Source organism: Typopeltis vanoorti, chromosome 15 (genome assembly GCF_054136105.1).
Source record: "Typopeltis vanoorti isolate ZY-2024b chromosome 15, IOZ_Tvanoo_1.0, whole genome shotgun sequence".
NCBI classification, from domain to species: domain Eukaryota; kingdom Metazoa; phylum Arthropoda; class Arachnida; order Uropygi; family Thelyphonidae; genus Typopeltis; species Typopeltis vanoorti.
In genome coordinates, this window is record NC_143563.1 from 80,836,963 (window position 1) to 80,852,321 (window position 15,359).

Sequence of the window (15,359 nt, forward strand, 5' to 3'; positions counted from 1 at the left end):
AAAATTATATGAGCAAAAGATGAAAATAAGCAAAATAAAAAATAAATTATCTGAATGGATTTTGGGTAACGTACTATCATTGTTTATTATTGCTGAATCATAGACTTTGACGGTTTTTAAGCTTTTACGTCCTTGAGGGAGGTAGGGATTCATAGCCTTAGACACCACCAGTAATGAATATGTCAAAGCTAACATGATGTGCATTGGAACAATAACGCTATAATCTTTGAATGAATCAGTTTTGATTTGCTGTTTTTAATAAATGCATTAATGAATATTAGGAAGAGGAGATCTAAAATATGTTATACTGCAGAAAAAGTTTTCTTTAATTAAAAAAAAATCATATATTCGGTTATATTTTTAATGCAGTTTGTGAAATGAGCCGCTGTCGTACGAAGATGATATTATTTCTTCTATAGATAACTTTGAGTTTTTCATTCTGCAAAACTGGCAGACTGGCTGGAGAACACATGCGATTGTTCTTTTTATTTTTCTCTTTTAATATGTATTGTGGATTAATGGTGTAATGATTCTCCTATGCAGTCCTCAATCCTCCCCTCCAGTTACAACGTCTAACCAGATCATGAGGACATTTCACCCATTACTTTTTTTTTTTTATCCCTTCCCAAGATTAAGGTTCCAGCTCCTTAGACTTCATGTTAATCATCTACACGGTCACTTAAGAGTCCGCTGTACTCGCCAGTGTTTTCGGTTGTTCCTTGCTGTGTGTACTCTCAAGCTGGCTGGTCTATTTGAGAAATGAAAACTCCGAGTTTCTAGGGGAAAAAGTTCTACCATCTTCATATGACAATAATTAACTCATCTTGAGTTGAAAAAAAACATCATATAGAAATGTTTCTAATGTCGTTAACGAGAATCATTTAAAGAACTCTTTAGATGATTCATAGATCATATAAAGAGAATTTTAATAAAGGAATCCTTATATGCCACTCTAAGCAGACCGTAGGTCTAAATTCAAGGCCCACGATATACTTAGACTGGCTCTCATAACCATACTTTTCTGATAAAGTGGTTAGTTTTATACTTAAGTATATATTTTTGTGTTCCCCTTGCTGGTTTTCTTGATTGCGAGATGGAAATAACTTCTGCTGCCGTATGAGACTGCTAACTCTCCTTCAGAAAACTCTGATAAAGATTCTTTGATTGTTAGTCGGTATTCGAAAAAAAGATAAATTAGAGTCTTCAATTTGACATTAGCCATATCTTGATTTAATAATTATGATTTGTCAATAAAAAAAAACTCCTCTTACGGTCATTATTCTGTTAATACAATTAGTAACTTACTTTAAGTCTCATGAGATGTAAAGCTTTCTTCTTCTTCTAGATGATTAAGTTCTCATTCCTTACTAGATGTAAATTTGTATCGCATGTATGCAAACAAGGCATCTTCGTGTTTGTAACACCTAGTTGGTTTGACTAAGTAACTGTGAGGATTTGGAGAATTTGTCTCTAGTTTCAAGTCCCATTGTGCACTGGCCATTGCCATTTTCTTTGGCTTGGTCTTGCTTACTTCCGTTAAGTTCAGAAAATATGTTTACCACATACCTTTTGTGCATTTTTTGTTTAAAAGTTCCTTAAAATTACAAAGTTTTAATAGAATGAAATTGAAATACTGAAATTTGATAAAACAGGACAAGTTTAACCTTTAAAAATCATTTTCATAAACAAATAGTTTTCATTCTTCTTTTCCCATGGATTGCAATCACAAGCTGTTTCGGAGGTAGTGATTGGCTATCTTATTTTTATCGAGTTTTAAAAGTTCTTGTCAGCTGAACTGTTCCTTTAACGCTGCAAAGAATCAAATTTATTACATGTTATCTCTGACATTACTAAGATGTCAAATGATAACATGTAATAAATCTGATTCTTTGCAACGCTCAAGGCTGTGGTAGAAGGAAAATATTACCTCTCTTTTGTGAATGTTTATCAAAGAAGAAAAGATTGTAACTTTTGACCTGAAAAGTAGCATCTGCGTCAGGAAAAAGTACACGATAGTTCACTAAATCACGACAAAAATCTCTTATTCTTAAAATACTTCTCACAATTCTCGTTGACGCTCAGCATGAAAAAAAAAAATCTTGAATATTACTTGGGAACAGAGATTGCAGTTGTGCTCATGTTTTGCCTTCACGGGTCAGAAACTGAGTGACAAGATCGAATAAGACGAACTGATAGCTCTCTGTAATGCATGAAAACCAAAGTAATGTTTTGCGAAATGCGTTATTATCAAACTGTCTGAAACCACATCAGTCAGCAATTTTACGGCTGATTAAGAGTTCTGAGGTAGGAAGTAACAGCCTGACACACTAAGGATCTTGTATCGAACATTGCCTCCCATGCAAGAGTGAGCACACTCTGAAATGGCTAGCAGTCCCTTTCTTTACCTTTTCTTAATATCTAATTTAAATCCTTCCAAAATGACTCAAAACTTTAAAAACTAAAAATAGAAGTAGTTATTTAAAGTATGTGATAATCCTTATATTACATCAGTGGCCAAATTTATTGTATAGTCACCATACTGAAAGGATAACTGCTATTGCAATTTGAATCTAAATGATGAAAACAAACATACTTGAACTACTTAAAAATCAAACTGTTTAGTGAACACATTTATTTTTAACCCTTAAACACTCGATTTTTTCCGAAAAGTTAACTTTTGTTTAGTCAAAAATCAATTATGTAAGATAATTTTACTAATTTTATGATTAGTTTTTGTTAAGATCACACTGCTTTTAATAATTATTTTATTAATTGCAGTATATTTTCTTTCATTGGTTCTTTCAGTTTATTATTTTCTCATCGGATTAGAAGATTCATTATGTAATGGAGGTCGTCTTTCTGCAATAGGTACCTCTGACTTATTTCCTTCGATTAACATAAATTTATAGTGTTTTGTCTTTCAATTTAAATTACTTTCATTGCAATTTTTATTTATTCGAGAGCATACAGCTTTAACATAATTGTATTCGCTGAATGCAAAAATCATGCATATTGTTAAATTACCAAGATTTGCTAATCATAAAAAAAAGAAAAAAGAAAACTCTATTTGGTAAAACAGCTTTGAGTTATTGTTATTATTATTCTTATTATTATTAAAATTAAAAACTCCATGGAGTCAAAAGACTCATCGCTGGAGGTACCGCTGTTACACACGCATAGTTTATCATACATCGCCTTAACTTTGCTGACTGTCTCCGCGCTCACCACACTCTCGGGCAATGCATTCCAATCACTCACCATTTCTTATACAGCTTCCGGGAATGACCTGTTGTTTTCCTCATTATCTTCATCCATTCTATGCAAAACCTCCCCGATATTAATCTGATAATAACCTCTTAGCAACTTATATGTCTCGACCATGTCATGTCCCCTCTCCTCCTCCTATCCACCAATTTCTGCAAATTTCATTTTCTCAATGTCTTCATACTCAACAATCCAGGACCAAAAACCACCTTAGTCAATCGTCTCCGGACGTTTTCCAATACATCTTCATCTTTTTGAAACCTAGGTGATCAAATCTGCGCACAGTAATCCATATGTGGCCTAATCAAAGCCTTATACAAGAGAACCATAACATCCTTACGTCTACAAATCAGTGCCCTCATTATCCGCTGTGCTGTCCTCACAGTTTTAGCAATATGTCCCGGAAATTTTAGGTCCTTATCCATAATCACTCCTAGATGATCTCTCATCTGCTCTACCTCTTCCAAGATATTTCCACCGATTGTGTACTCTATATCCTATCTGTGCTTCCTAAATTTCAAAACCTCACATTTCGCAACATTGCATTGACATCCCCACTCATTTATTCATTTAGGCCAGCTAATATATTCAAGTCCTCTTGCAAAGCCACAGCATCCGCACTTCCCCTGATAGTCCCCCCCCCACAACTTTGCATAATCTGCAAACAACTGTATATCACCATTCAAATCTTTGAATATCATTTACATACAAATTAACCAGCAATGGACCCAAAAGACCCTTGGGATACACCACTAGTCACTTTCCTCTTCTGGTATATCGCTCCTCCATAGACAATTCGCTGATACTTATCAGACAGCCAATTTCCAATCCAGCGAACTAGTCTATTGTTAACCCCATCCGTTCCAATTTAATTATCAGCTTGTCATGTGGCAATTTATCAAAGACCTTTACAAAATCTAAATATACCACTGTGCATGCATCATCCTTATCCAATGCATTCATCACTTTATTATAGTAGGTAAGCAGATTGTTGAAACATGATCTTCCTTTAACAAACCGATGCTTGCTACCAAAGACTATTTTTCTGTTGTCGATCCAATTTTGAATTTTGGTCCTAACTTCTCTTCCACTTTGACCACAACTATAGACACACAGAGTGGCCTATAATTCAAAGCCCTAGTGTTATCATCTCCTTACGAATCGGAACAATTTTACCCTCTTTCCATTCCTTTTGAAACTTGGCCTAGTGCAAGACTCATGCTAATGTAAAAGCTTTGTTAACTTCCAGAGTCATTCTCTCAAAACATGTGGTGATATAATATCAAGCCCTACAGCCTTATTTACATCAAGTTTATTCAATTTTTCATACACCTCATATTCCTCATTCTCACTTACTAACAGTTCCTCCTCCTTTCCCACTACATTCAAATTTTGCATGATATCACATTCAAAAAAATGAAATATCTTTATAAATTGCTCATTAAATACCTCAGCTATATCCTCCGCAGCGGTTATCGTTCCTCGATTTTCATAAATTAATGCCATCCTTCCATACTCATTCTTTCTTCTACTGACCACATATCGAAAAAATTCCCGAGGATTTTTTAGCCGCATTAGTTAACTGCTGCTCATACCGCACATTTTCTATTCTTATCAACCGAGTCACCTTCCTTGCCTACTCTTTGTACTTCTCATGCAACTGGTTGTTATAACCACTCGTCTTGTGCTTCCATAATATCTTCTTCTAGATTGCACACCTTACCTCTCGATTCATTCATTTCACACCTGCTCTATTTACCCTCTTGACCTTTGGAATACATTCTGATATTGCCTCCACTAAATAGTTCTTGAATAGGGCCTAAGCAGCATTGATATCCTTTTTATCTAGTTCCTCTTTTCAGTTTATTGCCGCAAGTTGTTTCCTGAGCTTTTCGTAATTGCCAGCCTTATAATTCCACATACTCGTATATCCCTTTCTAACAGACGTCCTCAAATGACTGGTCACACTGCAAGTGATCAACTCATAGTCACTCTCACCAACTGGTGGAAGATTTGACACCCCATTTATAATAAAATCATCTGATGAGATGATCAAATCCAATATTCTTGATCATCGTGTACCCTTTGTTATATACTGCTTAAGGTAACTGTGTTTTAAATACTCCAAAAATTCATTTTGTTTTTCCCCCTGATACAGTCCCTTGATTCCAGTCTATATTACCATAATTAAAGTCAACCATAATGATCACTCGTTTCTTACTAGCCAGGCTAATTTGTCTACACATTTCCTTCTCATTACTCTCCACATTACTAGGTCTATAGCAACATCCAACTAAATATTTCTTCCTGTTCACCTCTACTTCACACCGTACTGCCTCAAAACCATGGCCACTATTTGCCCCTCGCAAATCTTCCACCTTAGATGGGCACAACTCATCTACTACCATCAACAGTGCCCTTCCTCCCTTTCTTCCCCGTCTGTCTTCGCGAAAAATATCATACCCATTCATCTCTATTCCTGTCAGGATGTCATCGTCATCTAACTAGGTCTCACTTATACCAACAATTTTGAGGCGAATAAACTTAATCAATGAAACAATTTCTTTCCTCTTATTTAGAATACTTCTGCATTAGTAAACAAACATAAATAATTTCTAGTCCTACGAACATCAATTCTCCGATGTGACTCTTCAATACCTTCCCCAGTCCCTTCTATATTACCACCAATTCCTCAACTTTCCTCGCACCCAAACTCTCCCCTCCCATCCCAGGCCGTCTCAATCCTCGATCTATTTTTGCCCACTTCAAACATTAATCTCTGAATCCAGCATCCACTCTCTCATTAACTTCATTCATGATACTGACCTCTCCATCTGCAAGCCTCACTACTCTGCTTGTTTGCTCTTCCATATCACCTCGCACCACCTCAGATCTATTCATTACAGTCATTACCTCTCCTGCCAACAACAATCTCGCCAGCTGACTCACACCAAAATCATTTAAATGCAGCCCGTCTTTTTTATACAGTTCCATCTTTCCCTCAAATTGATCTCCCACATTCACAAAATGCACTAATTTCTTCTCACATAGCTAGCTAACATATCATTCACAATCTTTGCTCGTCGCCTCAATTCATCACTATCATACCTCTGCAACACACTGACTACCTTTCCTACTACACTGTTATCTTTTATTCTCCTTAATAATTTCCTAATATCCAATCTGACATTTTCCTTGTTCTCATCCAAATCATTCGCGCCTACTACAACCACCAACTCTTATGCTCTCTTATACCTCATGTCCAACGCTTCAATCACTCTGCTCATTCTACCACCAGGAAAACAAACCTTATGCAACTTCTCATTCAGCACACCTCTAATAATGGAATATCCACTGAGAGCTACTCTTTAATCATTCATTACATCTTTCATATGGCTCTTTTTCCTTCCACTCTTTTTCATTCTTCCATGTATGTCCCTAGTTCTTTTCATTTCATTTCGCATGCACTTCATCTCTTGCCACGTCTTCATCAACTCTGATTTCATGTTCGGATCCAACATATGATATCAAGAAGATTCATGTCTGATTTTCATACAGTTTCATATTATGCTTTTGGTTGTGCAGCATCAACAGATCTCACACTGATGATGATGTGACAAGGCTGTCCAAGGATAATTAATTGACTAATGTATCTTCTCTTGAGTGACATTCTGACCTTGTAGTAGAAGCTGTTGATCATGTATTTTATGAATGCTTGGCGCAACAGCACTAGGCCTGGATGTATCCCAAGACATCATCATCATCATCATGGAACTACTACTACTACTATTTTGATTACATTAAGTTAGTTTAAGGTCAACACTCTAGCGGGTATGCAGGGTCACAGGGATTACTTTATGACATCATGAGATACTTTCCTATGCTGTTATGCCGTTCGATGCTCTTTTTATATGTCGCGATTACACTACCACGAAGAGCGGGAATAGGCAGATGAATGGTTACCACTCTGAACGTTAAATACAGTTTTGTGTCGTTGTGATTTACTAGCATTTACTTTTTTCGTAACTAGTATTGTTCATTTAAAGTGTCTTTATGGAGTGCATTTTGATATTACAGTTGCTCATTTGCTGCGCACAGAGCGTGGACTATGATTTTGATCACGAAGATATCTCGTAAGTGCACGTCTGACACATTTTCTTATGTGGGTGTGAAATGACATTATGATCTGCGAAGCAAGCATTCTTATTAAAGATATATGAGTTGTATTTTGGATGTATAGTGGGAGATCAGAATCACTGTGTTGAGCAAGTTTTCATGGTCTTTACAAGGATGCAAAGGATAGGTATTCATTGATACTATTTCATATCCCAACTATATGGAGAAAGTTTAGAGATCAGGCAAGTGACTGATATTTTTTCTTAACAAATGTCTTATTTTTTCTGCAAAAATATCAGTCACTTTCCTGGTCGACAGGCAAGTGACTGTTAATAAAAAGAAAACACTCAGACTTTCATTAGTCATGACACCAGAGCTTCTGTTGCCACTTGAGCAACTGAAATATGAAATGAGATGAAGATACCTTTCTAATGCACCTGAAACTTAAGTAGCGTATTCTCATGAACAGAATTTTCAGTCGCCAGTTACGCAAGTACATCATTTTGATAACCCAAGCAGAGTTGTATATCTTGTGTGATCTGAATCTTAACGAAACACTACTAAAATCTTAGGGTCTTAGTTTCAATCCTCGAAAAGAGCACAGCGATTTCGTTTCTAAGGCATTATCAAAAATATTAAGAATTAATTTTTTCTAAAGGTGATCCTGGGAACTTTTAAAACAATGTCGACGGATCAATGGAAAAACTGGGAAGAAAACATAAGCTCAGTAAATGGAGTTTGTTCACTCATAGATGACAGGGCCGACGGAAGTGGGAATGCAGAGCATGCAGGCGCTGCTACGAAGGGGGCGCCGCCGCCGTGGCATGGTTTATAAGTTCATTTTTAAGAAACAAAATTTTTATCATAAAAACAAAAAATTCTTAAAATGATCGTATTAAAATAAATAAGACTGGATATACCGAATAAAAATTAAAAAAACTGTATATTGCTCTTTGATCAGCCAGTTGTTTACAATTTTGCAGCGAGAGCAGGCTAAATGTTGCCTGCAGAATGTTGTGTCTACTGCAGTCTTTTCGAATTTTCGTACAAAACATTTGTTGCTTCAGTAGGCTACCGACAGTAGGGCAATGCGGCTATTATTTCGTCTCTGTGTCGCGTTGTGTAATAATTTCTTGTGGGTATAAAATAGAAATGGAATCAAAAATTAAAAAAAAGTTATCCGGTGCACAAAATCGTAAGCGTCATGCTGCGAAAGAAGCAGATATTAAGAAACAAACTGGGGCTCTTAATAAATTTGTTAAAATATTAAAATATTCTGATGCAGATTGTAACCAACTCGATCCGTGCACATCATCCAGTTTTTCATGAACGTACTATTGCAACTACTGAACAAGATAACAAGACGCATGATTTAAGCGAAAAACAGTTAGGAGAAGATTTAGTTGTAGTTGACCACGAAACTAACACATTGTTAGTCTCTGTAAATTTAGAAGATCCAGGTTAATGGGGAAATATTGATGAAAAAAATACGAGTTGTTTTAATTGAAATGGGGCCTGTTCAAAAGAAAAATATAATATATCCCAGAGATACATATGGTCGTAAATTTGGCGACACGTATTATAATAGAAAAATGGAAAACGGGGAGCTCATGCCAAGAACATGACTCATTTATTCCGAAACTTTAAATTCTGTTTTTTTGCTTTTGTTGCAAACTTTTTGCACCTACTGAATCAAGTAGCCTTGCAGAAGTTATAACGATTGGAGAAATGTAAGTACAACTTTGCATAGGCATGAGACTAGTTTAATTCATATGAAACATTTCTTAAAATAGAAGGAACATGATAAAAATTTAGAAAACAAAACTACTATTGATTGCCAGCCTCAAATGTATGAAATGGAAAAGAAACATTGGATGATTGTTTTAGAACGCTTGATTGAAATTATAAAATTCCATGATAGCCAAAATTTATATTTTCGCGGATCGTCTGATAAATTACATGAAAGGAATAACGGCAATTTTTTAAAATTAGTCGAACTGTTTGCGAAGTTTGATCGCGTTATTGAAAATCATGTTGAAAGGGCCCTACAACAAAACAATAGAGTACACTATTCGAGTAAAGATAGTCAAAATGAAATATTGGAAACTTTAAGTAACGCAATCAGGGATGCAATATTATTATAAATTCGAAAATCTAAATATTATACTATAATTTTAGACTGCACACCTGATGCAAGTAAAACAGAACAAATGACCATTATTTTTCGCTTTATTTCCTGTGACAATGGAATTGTCAAGATCAGGGAAAACGTTTTAGGTTTTACAGATATATCAGATTCCACAGGACGTGGTTTATGTGCAACAATAATGGAACAACTGGGAAAATGGAACATTCCCACATTCCCACATGCGAGGTCAAGGGTATGACAATGGGGCAAATATGAAAGGGAAAAAATATGGGCTCCAAAATTTGCGTTTGAACAAAAATCCTCGAGCTTTTTACGTGCCATGTGCTGCTCATACTCTAAATTTAATCATTAACGATGCAGCCAAAGTGACTGCAGATACGATTAGTTTCTTTGCAATTATTCAAGAAATATACAATTTCTTTTCATTCTCTCACAAACGTTGGGCAATTCTTTTAAAGTTCGTAAAAAAGTTGACATTGAAACAGCCATCAGAAACGCGATGGGAAAGTAAAATTAATGCAATCCGCCCTCTACGATATCAGTTAGGAGAAATTTACGATGCACTTTTTGAAATTTTAAATAATGAAAATTTTAATAAAGAAACTCAGCATGAAGCACAAATATTTATATGATAAAATAAAGGACTACAAATTTATTTGCTCTCTTATAACTTGATATGATTTACTTAACAGAATAAACCCTGTGAGTAAAATGCTTCAAGACAAAAATATGAACATTACACTTGCTTTAGAATCTATCGAAAACTTAAAAATATTCTTACAAGAGTATCATTCAGATACAAATTTTAAAGAAGTTCTACCAACGGCCAAAGAACTGATTGAAGACGTAGATGGAGAACAAGAATTTAAAACTTGTACGGAAGTTCGACGACGAAACAAGACACGACAATTTGACTACGAGCATCATGACGAAACGCCATAATCGCCAGAAGATAAGAGTTAGTAGAACGTTTTGAACAACTAAAAACATATTATGATAATTTCAATTGCTTGTATAGATTACTACAAATTAATAACGAAGATTTACGAAAAAGGTTTGACGATATAGAGATTCTCTTGAAGGACGGCGACAATAAATATGTAAATGCAATAGAACTATATGACGAGTTATATACTTTCCGGGATATTTTTCGGAAGGACAATTTAAATATTCAAAACCCTTTCGATATTCTTAATTTTATTGTGTCCAATAATTTATCTTTCCCTAACTTTTCAATTGCTTTAAGAATACTATTAACTTTACCTGTTAGTATAGCGAGCGGTGAACGTTCCTTTTCCAAGTTGAAATTGATTAAAACCTACTTAAGAACAACTATGTCACAAAAAAGGCTTGTTAGTTTGGCGTTAATAGCTATTGAAAATGATATATGTGCGGAATTAGACGTTAAGACCATTATTTCTAATTTTGTGAATATGAAATCAAAAACCCTAAAATTTTAATTTAAAAAATTTCAAGTATATTTATGTAATTTAATTTATTTTCTGTTATTCTGTAAAGATATTATTTTTTGAATACTTATATTAAATATTCTAATTATTTCTGAATTATTTTCTTATTTTCACATCTGTCTTGAATTTTTTTATTTTCCTAAAAGATAGTTCCACTTTTATAAAAATTATTAAAAAATTTTTACAAGCTACTAAGAATTTAGTAACTTGTAAAATGCAAGAATTTTTTAAACTTTAGTTCAAATAAATTTTAACTTTAATTAAAATTAATTTTAATTGTGTAAGCGATTCAGGTCGATGAGAAGGCTATAATCCCTGTATCATTATGTTCAACGATTAAAGTGAAGTGGCTTTATCAAAATTTGCTTTAACTTTTGAGAATTTTTTGAATATTCGGGTTTTTAACGATTGTCCTGCCTAATCAACACCCCCGATTCGTTACATTTAGCGAACCAACGTGTGGCTGTTCTATCAAAATTTATTTAAGAAATTTCAAATAATTTAAATTTTTATTATCATAAAAGAACCACACACGCCCGGATCGTTATGGGGCGCTTAGATAGAAATTGCATGCGGGCGGCAAAGACCCTAGCGTCGGTTCTGCATAGATGCATTAAAGTTTAATTTTAAAGTCATATTTTTTACACATTGGAAATCTCTTCCATTGTAGCGAATAAACGAATTCTATGAGAATATGCCTTTTGATTCTTAAATTCGTTATTTATTACGATATATACAGGTAGAATATTTGCGGTGATCAAAAAAGGATAACATTTTACTAAGTTTCACGAAAGACTGGTAGTTTTTAATGGCAATTGTGAACTCGACTGTAATAACTGAGTTCATGATCACTATTATGATGTTTAAAAATAGGCAGTTTGAAGATTAGTACCAAGAGATAAATGTATTTCATATCGTCCTTGATGAAGCATGAATAAGTTTTCTTGCCGCTGCCCCACATTAAGTTCTGTTTGGTAAAAAAATCATTAAGACTTCAAATAAAAGTAGTCATAGTTTTTGATATTTGAGGAATACATTCCAAGAACAAGTGATTTATTAATAATGCAATTTACGAAATGCATTAAAATTAAAGCATTTTTATTGGCCCAAAAGGTATATACACTTATGAATTTTTTCTTCGATATCTTATATCCACGGTGGACAAACTGCGGCTCGCGAGCCGCATGTGGCTCTTCTTAAGTTTTATTGCGGCTCAACTAACAAATAAAAAATATTTATAATTTTTCTTGATTTTCTATTGTTTTTAATTTAATATTTCAATTAACTACGTTGCTGTTCGGTAATGTAGTTATATTTATATTACCTAGTCGAAAATTTAAAAAGATACATTAAAGGATACAAAAGAATCAACTGACATTACAGACCACCACAATTAGCAATTTTTATTCGTTTCGTTCTTGAGGACGGAGTGACGAGAGAAGAATTATTAGATTTAATAGCATTAAAAGATAGTACTCGTGGCGTTGATATTAAGGAAGCTTTTTGATGCTGACCTTAAAAATGTTCTAAAAACTAAATTTGTGGCTCTTAACAATTTCTGGTGGGTAACTAGGGCTCTTGCTGAACTCTTACCCCTGTCTTATATTGTTATTATTGTTATTATTTGTCATCTCCAGGGAGTCCAAAGACTCATCGAGGGAGGGCATCCACTCTACAACACTGTCTCCACCACTCACAATCCACCAACTGACCGTAATTACACCAACGCCATCTATCGCCAACCACCATCACTAGTATTTCAACAGACAATCACAAAGATCGATGCCCACGGAGGGATTTGAACCCTCAACCTTTTGGCTGGGGAGCGGATACGCTGACCACTCGGACAGCCAGGCTGGCCATGGTACTGAAAATGCAGCATGGAAGTCTTTGAGAACTGTTATTGCCCATTTTTAAGGTCTAGTAAAACTGATAATTTACAAGATCTTGTAGATGACATGTTACAGGCTTATAAAGCAAGGGGATGCCACATGTCAATTAAAAATCCCATTGTTGCAGCATGGATGTCCCAATAATCAAGGACTCGTTCTCTCAAACGACTATGAATTTCTTTATGCATGTTAGGACTTGCTGAGAGATGACTGCCAAGCTAGGAGAAATGGCTCACATTTTCCAAGTTATTCCATTCACTTGAATGACAAGTACAATACTTATACTGAATTACCTGCCGCAGGTTGGTAAAGCACTTGTATCTTTTTGATGTATTCGCTTAGTTCAGTTCGTTTGTAAGCTTCTTTGAAAATATAAATAATGATTTGGAGTTTAGTTTCAAAATGAGAGAAAATTGCATTTTGTCAGCATGCAGGAGTTCCACAAATTTTGGATGTCGTTTTGGATCGATTAAGATTAAAAGTGTTCCCCATTTCTCCTACAGATTATTTCAACTCTCGAAGGAAGTTTTTCATTAATGGCATAATAAACTATTACAACAACAAAAATTCCAGGTTGCACTGAGAATAGATATTTGCGCATGAATGTTACAGACATGTCATGTCGCTGTCTCAAAACAGAAATAATTTTGATCGCATCTTTTCTAGAATTTCCAGCGCATTTCTTTGTTAATAAAGTGAAAGGTCTTGGGTTAAAAATCAAGGCCATGAACAGCGGGAGATTTGTTTAAGACATTTCTCATGCATTTACTATACGATGAATATCATTTAAATTGTTTCCTCACAGGATGGCCTGAAACCGAACTGAGATTCTCGAAGAGTGTACGCGAATGATATGAATTGCGAAGCAAGCACAACATGAGTTGTATTTTGGTGTAAAGTGGGAAAAAGAGAAAGAGAAAGCAGTCGATTAGCAAGGATCTTTTCAGTAATATATATATATATATATATATATATATATATATATATATATAGAGAGAGAGAGAGAGAGAGAGAGAGAGAGAGATGCCTCAGTCTTCAAATTATACAGCTTATCAAATATTTTGAAAATGGTTACAATCAGTTCATATTTATGGTCAACCAGCATATCCTGTTCCAAATCTGAGATAGGATGAAGCTGATTATTTCCTACACCTTCTTTTTCTTCTTCTTTGAAACTTACTAAGAGGGATCATTCTGAATTTCTTGATAGCATATTTCGCCCAAAAGAAGTGAAGAACTGAAGTCATCCATAATTGGCTTTTGGAGAATATTGTTGAGAAGTTCATCAGTGACAGTTGTATTCTGATCTAGAAAAAAATTAAAATGTTCCCTCATCAAGTATTATTAGTCAGTATTTTTGAAGAAGACTGACCCATTCTTTGCATGGATAGCATTCAAGCCATGAGTAGAAAGTCCATAGCATGCACTGATAGTCGTGAGTGCTACCTTTGACTTCCACAGCTTCTTTCGTGACTGTTTTGGGATAAAAGGACGAAGGCACACTAAAGCTGGTCACCCGAAACAAACCAAAAGGTTGTCCACTTCAAGGAGTTCAGAGTTCAGTTCAGGAAAAGTATTTGATTATCTCATGTTCCTCGACCTATACCGATTGTAACAAGTGAATATAATCCCTTCAAGTGGATTATATTCACTTTGTTAATGGTGAAAGCAAACTTCAACGAAGCAGAAATCGAGTCCTACTCAGAATAAAAGGAAATTCAGTATCACATTTAATGAAAAGTTGAATGCGTAATATAACGAGAGTTTCTCTTCTGTCATCTTTTTTTTTTTTTATATTTTCGTACTTGCGACTTTGCTCAAACTATACAGTTTCGAAATTTTCTTTCCGAAATATTTGGTTTCGAGATTATTAATATTACTAAAATAAAATAATCCTGGATTTAATATTCACTTGATTTTTGTAATTATTAATATTATTTTATTAATTAATTAATTTGTAAATGAGACATTATTATGAGTCTATTTTTTTTCCTTTTTTTTTTTGATATATCTCAGTCAGTAACTTAAGCAGTTGGCACAGCAAGATACTATAATAAGTAGAAGTTTTTTTGAAAACGAGACGTCAAGAAAATATTAATTTAATGCATGAGAGAAGAGACGAATTCATTTCCTGTAACTTTTTTTAGATTATTATTGTAATATGTAATAGTTTCATTTCCCTTCTCTCATGCATTAAATAAACTTTTCTCGGTGTTTCCCATTCAATGTTATAAGCAAGATACTATTTAACTGAAAAACTCATCTTTCTTATTTGGTTTCCTTCCGAATGATGTCACGCATCAAATTAAATATTTGATTTCGCAATTATGCTAGAAATTATGATGATTTATTACGCGTGAGATTATACTCAAATTAATTTTGAAGTTATTTGTTTTCTGTCAGATGGAAATACTCATGTTTACCCAACAGCTCTCATGGAAAAAAGTCTTATTTATATTTTATTTGTTT